This window comes from Cherax quadricarinatus, chromosome 38 (genome assembly GCF_038502225.1).
Source record: "Cherax quadricarinatus isolate ZL_2023a chromosome 38, ASM3850222v1, whole genome shotgun sequence".
NCBI lineage: Eukaryota > Metazoa > Arthropoda > Malacostraca > Decapoda > Parastacidae > Cherax > Cherax quadricarinatus.
The window spans coordinates 3,990,878-3,996,473 of NC_091329.1; positions in this window are offsets into that span (position 1 = coordinate 3,990,878).

The window sequence follows — 5,596 nt, forward strand, 5'->3', positions numbered from 1 at the left end:
GCAATGGCATGAGAATGAGAGTGAAAGTGGTCAAGAAAAAGAGAGCGGGAAGCGACCGTAGACAGTTGGGCTTTCGAGCAAGGGAGGGAGAAAGAACAGACTCGAACAGCTGGAACTTCCCAGGGGGGTAGGGAAAAGTGAGATGCTACATGTACATAGAAAGGTGGTAGTTGAAGAGAAGACAAGAGCGAATGAAGGCGAAGAGAGAAGGGACGGAGTAAGCAGGGGCGGCGAACAAATAAAGAATGTCTACTAATATCAGTGACCATTCTATAAATGGAAGGATTGCGGAGATCATGAGAGCGTACATAGTAGCGCAGGCAATGGGCATCACGGCGATCGGATAAGGATGGAACGTTCGCTTCTGCATAGAGGCTTTCGACAGGGGAAGAGCGAAAAGCACCAAGGCATAAACGTAATCCTTGGTGATGAATGGGGTTAAGGCTAGAGAGAGTAGCAGGAGATGCCGCTGAATAGATCTGGTCACCATAATCAAGTTTCGATAAAATAAGGGTGGAATGTAGGTGAAGGAGGGTTCGACGATCAGCTCCCCACGAAAGATGAGCAAGGGTTTTAAGAAGGTTCAGCCGGCTGTGACAAGTTGCCTTCAGAGAGGTAATGTGAGGTTTCCAGGATAACCTACGATCAAAGAGGAGGCCCAGAAACTTGACTGTATCACGTTCAGGGATACGTGAGCCATAGAGGTACAAAGGATGATCAGAGATGACAGAGCGTCTAGTGAAAGTGATTTGGTGGGTTTTAGTGCTGGAAAATTTAAACCCATGTGTGGTGGCCCAATTGGAAACACGGTCGACTGCATGCTGGAGAGAAACTGTAAGGAGGTGACAGTCAGCGCCTGCACAGGCAATAGCGAAGTCATCAACATAGAGTGATGACCAAATATTTGATGGAAGACTAGAGGCCAAATCATTAATAGCAAGGAGAAAAAGTGTTGTGCTCAGAACACATCCCTGGGGGACACCTTCAGCTTGGACAAAGTCCGGGGAGAGCACATTATTAACCCGAACACGGAAATGCCTGTCAGTTAAAAAGTTCTTAAGGAAGGATGGTAGATTGCCTCGAAGGCCTAAGGAGTGGGCTTGGGCTAAAATATTATACCTCCAAGTTGTGTCATATGCCTTCTCAAGGTCAAAAAATATGGCAATAACTGAGTGGTTATTCGCAAAGGCATTACGAACATACGTATCCAAGCGCAGTAAGGGGTCTATGGTAGAACGTCCCTTACGAAAGCCATATTGACGAGTGGAGAGACTGTTGTGTGTCTCTAAATACCACACTAAACGTCTATTTACTAGACGTTCCATTACTTTGCAAACTGCACTGGTAAGAGCAATGGGACGATAGTGGGAGGTTTCATGTCCCGTAGTGCCTGGTTTGCGGAAAGGGAGAACAATGGCGGATTTCCACAGCTGTGGAAGAACTCCTTGTGACCAAATAAGATTGTAAAGGCGTAATAGGACTGCAAGGGCTGACTGATGTAAATGTTGTAGCATACGAATATGAATGTCGTCGGGCCCAGCTGCCGATGATCGACAAGCTGAGAGTGTTGCCTCCAGTTCTTGAAGTGTAAAAGGCACATTATACTGTTCTTCTCTGAGAGAAGAAAAGTCCAAGGGTGCTAACTCTCTGGCAGACTTTGAGGAAAGAAATGAGGGGCATAGATGGAGTCCCTGAGAAATACGGACCAGATGATTGCCAATTTCATTGGCAACATCTAGTGGGTTTGCTATATCAACACCGGCAACCCGCAGAACAGGAGCCGGGTCAGGAGAATATTTACCACTCAGTTTTCGTACTTTTTTCCAGACTGCACTCATAGAGGAAGCAGAGGTGATGGTGGAGACATAATCTCGCCAGCAAGTGCGTTTAGCGTCACGGATGACACGGCGAGCGATCGCACGCTTCTGTTTAAAATCAAGGAGTCGCTCTGTGGTTCTATTGTACCGGTACCTGCCCCATGCAGCGCGTTTCAAACGTACTGCACGAGCACAAGCAGGAGACCACCAAGGCACGCATTTCTGAGAATGCCTGCCCGAAGTTTGGGGTATAGAATGAGAAGCTGCGGTGAAAACGGAGGACGAGAAGAGGTGTAAAAGCTCATCGATGGAGGACGAAGAAGGAACCTCTTTAAAAACAGTCAGGTGTGAGTAAAGGTTCCAATTTGCCCGATTAAATTGCCAGCGTGGGGTGCGAAGAGGTGGCGAATATGAAGGGGAAGTAAGAATGATTGGGAAATGATCACTGTCATGTAAGTCCGGGAGAACAGACCAAGTAAAGTCTAATGCGGCGGAGGAAGAGCAAACTGAGAGATCGATGCAAGAGAGAGTATGAGTCCGAGGATCAAAATGGGTGTGAGTACCTGTATTTAAAACATGGAGGGGGTGGGTGGCAAGAAAAGCCTCTAACTGAATTCCACGGGAATCACAGTGAGACCCTCCCCAGAGGAAATGGTGGGCATTAAAATCACCAAGTAACAGAATCGGTGGCGGTAATGACGAAACAAGGAAGGCAAAATCCGGAATAGATAATGCCCGAGAAGGAGAGAGATATAAAGAACAGAGCGTATACCACCTATGTAAGTGGATACGGGCTGCTGTGTAATGCAGCGAAGTATGAACAAATAGCTGATGGTACGGAATATCAGTGCGGAGAAGAAGGGCACTTTCATTAAAGGTCCCATCAGGAAAAGGATCTGAAGAATACAATAAATTATAGCCTGAGATGTGAGAAATAACAGCAGAGTGTAATTTTGGTTCCTGTAAGCAAACACCAACAGGGGCAAACTGGGAGAGTAACATCTGAAGCTCACCCCGATTACCCCTGAGGCCGCGTATATTCCACTGTAAAAAGGCCATGATTGGCAATGATAAAGATACTTGAAATCCGCAGGTAAGGGTTCCTACGGACTAGAAGGGTTAGAAAAGTCCACATGCGGAGGCAGTGGAAAATGTTCAAGCAGCGAAGGAACGGTGCGCTGTGAAGAAAGGAGTTGCGCAGATGGAGCAGAGGAGAGAGAAAGAGCGGAAGGTGGATCAGTGTCCATTGATGGTTTGGTCTCTGCAATATATTCAGAGATTGCTTCAAGTGTTTCGGAATTCAGAGATGTCGTATGGGAGACAATATTGGGAATGGTAGGGGGAGGATGAGTAAAGATTGGAACTGTATTGGACTGTACCAAGGTAGGGGGGGGCGAAAGGGTGGAGGGAACTGGAGAAGCGTGGCAGGGGACAGAAGAGACAGGAACCTGGGAGGTGGCAGAAGAGGAAGAAACTTGGGAGGGAACAGGGGAGGAAGGTACATTACGAGGAGGAGGGTGAACCTCTGCACTTGTAACTGAGCCAGTGAGAGGGGAAGAACTAGGGACAGAGACAGGGAGGGTAAAATGAGGAGGTGGAAGATGGGTAGGAGGTGTTACCGGACCTTTTTTTGACTTTTGAGAAGTAGAGGGACGATTGGGAAGAGGTGTCGTACGAGGTCTCGTCGATACTGAGGCTTGTAAGAGAGAACTCGAAGAAGCGAGATTAGACTGAGGCGTTGAAGTAGGGACGTCTGAGCCGAGGACAGCAAAAGGATTAGATACAGGAGTGATTATGGGAGAGGTAACCACAGAGGTGGGTGTAGAAGATGGGATACCAGAAGTGGGGGGACGTTTTGAAACACGGGAATAAGAAACACGTGGGAGTCTCCCTTGGAGGCGGAGATGAGAAACTGCCATGGCATAAGGGAGACCTTCTGTCTCTTTGAGGTAACGGATTTCCCGCTCGTTTAAATAGACCTGACAACGGCGAGAGTACGAAGGGTGAGCCTCATGACAGTTAAGGCAAGAGGGAGATCGATTGCAAGACGTATTAGAATGGTCATCGGCACCACAGACTGGGCATTCGGCGATAGATCTGCAATATTTCGCTGGATGGCCAAATCGCCAGCAATTTCTACACTGTTGTGGTGTAGGGATCACCTTTCGAACTTGTAACCGATGTCCTGCTATATAAACGGAGGATGGGAGTTCTCGGCTGTCAAAAGTTAAACGAGCCACATTGCTAGGGTATCGTCTCCGCCCACGGGCAGGAAGAACGTAAGTGTCTACCTTGAGGATTGGGAGATCTTGGAGTTCCAGCTGTTCTAGAATGTCGGTGCCACATGTCTGGAAATTTTGTTGAACTATGGTATGGGGCAGAATAACGGTACCACTACAAGAATTGAGGGAATGATGTTTTTCAAGGGTGACAGGAACAGTATCTATATGGGAAAGACGAGAGAGCTCACGAGCCTGGGTAGCATTCTGTACGGTAATGATGCGCGTACCGCTCTTAAGAGCATGAAAAGAAATATCTTTACCAACATGGCGTAGGAGTGCCTTGCCAATACTATGGTCAGAAAGATAGGCAGTAGAGGAAGTTGGTCGTAAAGTGAAGAATTTAGTCCACTGTTCAGTCTGAAACTGAGCGTGGAAAGGTAGTGAAGGACGTGTCGATCGTTTCTGAGAAGAACGAGAAGGTGAAGGTGGAGAAGTATCATCAGCAGGTAATTGTCGTTGACGTTTAGGCGTGGGACCAGAGTTGGTCCGACGTGGAACGGGTCGGCGATTTGAAAATTGCCGCACCGTAGAGGGAGAGGCCGGAAGCATAGTCAGAGGAGAGCGAAGGTCTGATAAATCGAAGGAGTCAGTCGAGGCCTCAGTACCTGAAGCGGGTGAGGAAACAGCACCGGCAATAGGTACAGAGGCATGAGGAATGTCTGAAGAGTGGTCCAAAGACGAGGCGGGGTCAGAACGGGGTGCGGTATCAAGAAGGGGCCCGGGGGTACCAGGTTCATGGACTAGGGCTGCCATGGTTAGGTTACTTCTTTCTTTTTGTTTTTAAGAAAAAAAAAGAAAGAAGAAAAGAAAATAAAAATAAAAAAAAAAGAAAAAAAAAGGGGGGACCGGGGAGGGATAGTTCCTAGGAGGAATGAAAGGGCCAGAAATCTCCCTCCGCGCCCAAGAGGACTCGACACCGCTAGTAGCGCAGATGCAGCATGGAACCCGTGCCATACCCTACCCTTCATGCCAGTAAACCAGCAATCTGGGATAGCAACCTCACATCTGCCGAGCTACCTCGGTGGACAAAAGAGAGGGCGGCCGGATATCCGCCACAAAGCATACCTCCTTCAGCCACCACCCCCGGAATCCGAAAGGTGGCTTCCAGAGATACACCCGTCGCCCAAAAGACACCCAAAGCTACTCCGGGATACCGGAGAGGGATCGGGACATCCCTAGGCAATCCAGATTCCACGGCAAACTACGCCACCGCCAAGAAACCTCAACGGAATGGGATGGACCCCGGTGTCCTTTCCCCTACCTAGGAACTAGCGCGCCTGTGGGAGAAATCCCAAAGGACAAAAAGAGGAAGGGCAAAAGGGAGGAGTGGGGAGGAGGAGGAGGAAAGGAAAAAGGGGAGGATGGGGAGGATGGGATAGGGGAGGGGAGATTGGGGGGTAATTAGGTTCGGTCTGAGGAAGAAGACCGATAGGTCTAATTCCTCAGACCAAGAGCCTCTTCACCACGCCAAGGAGCCCCCCTTGAAGAGGCATTGTC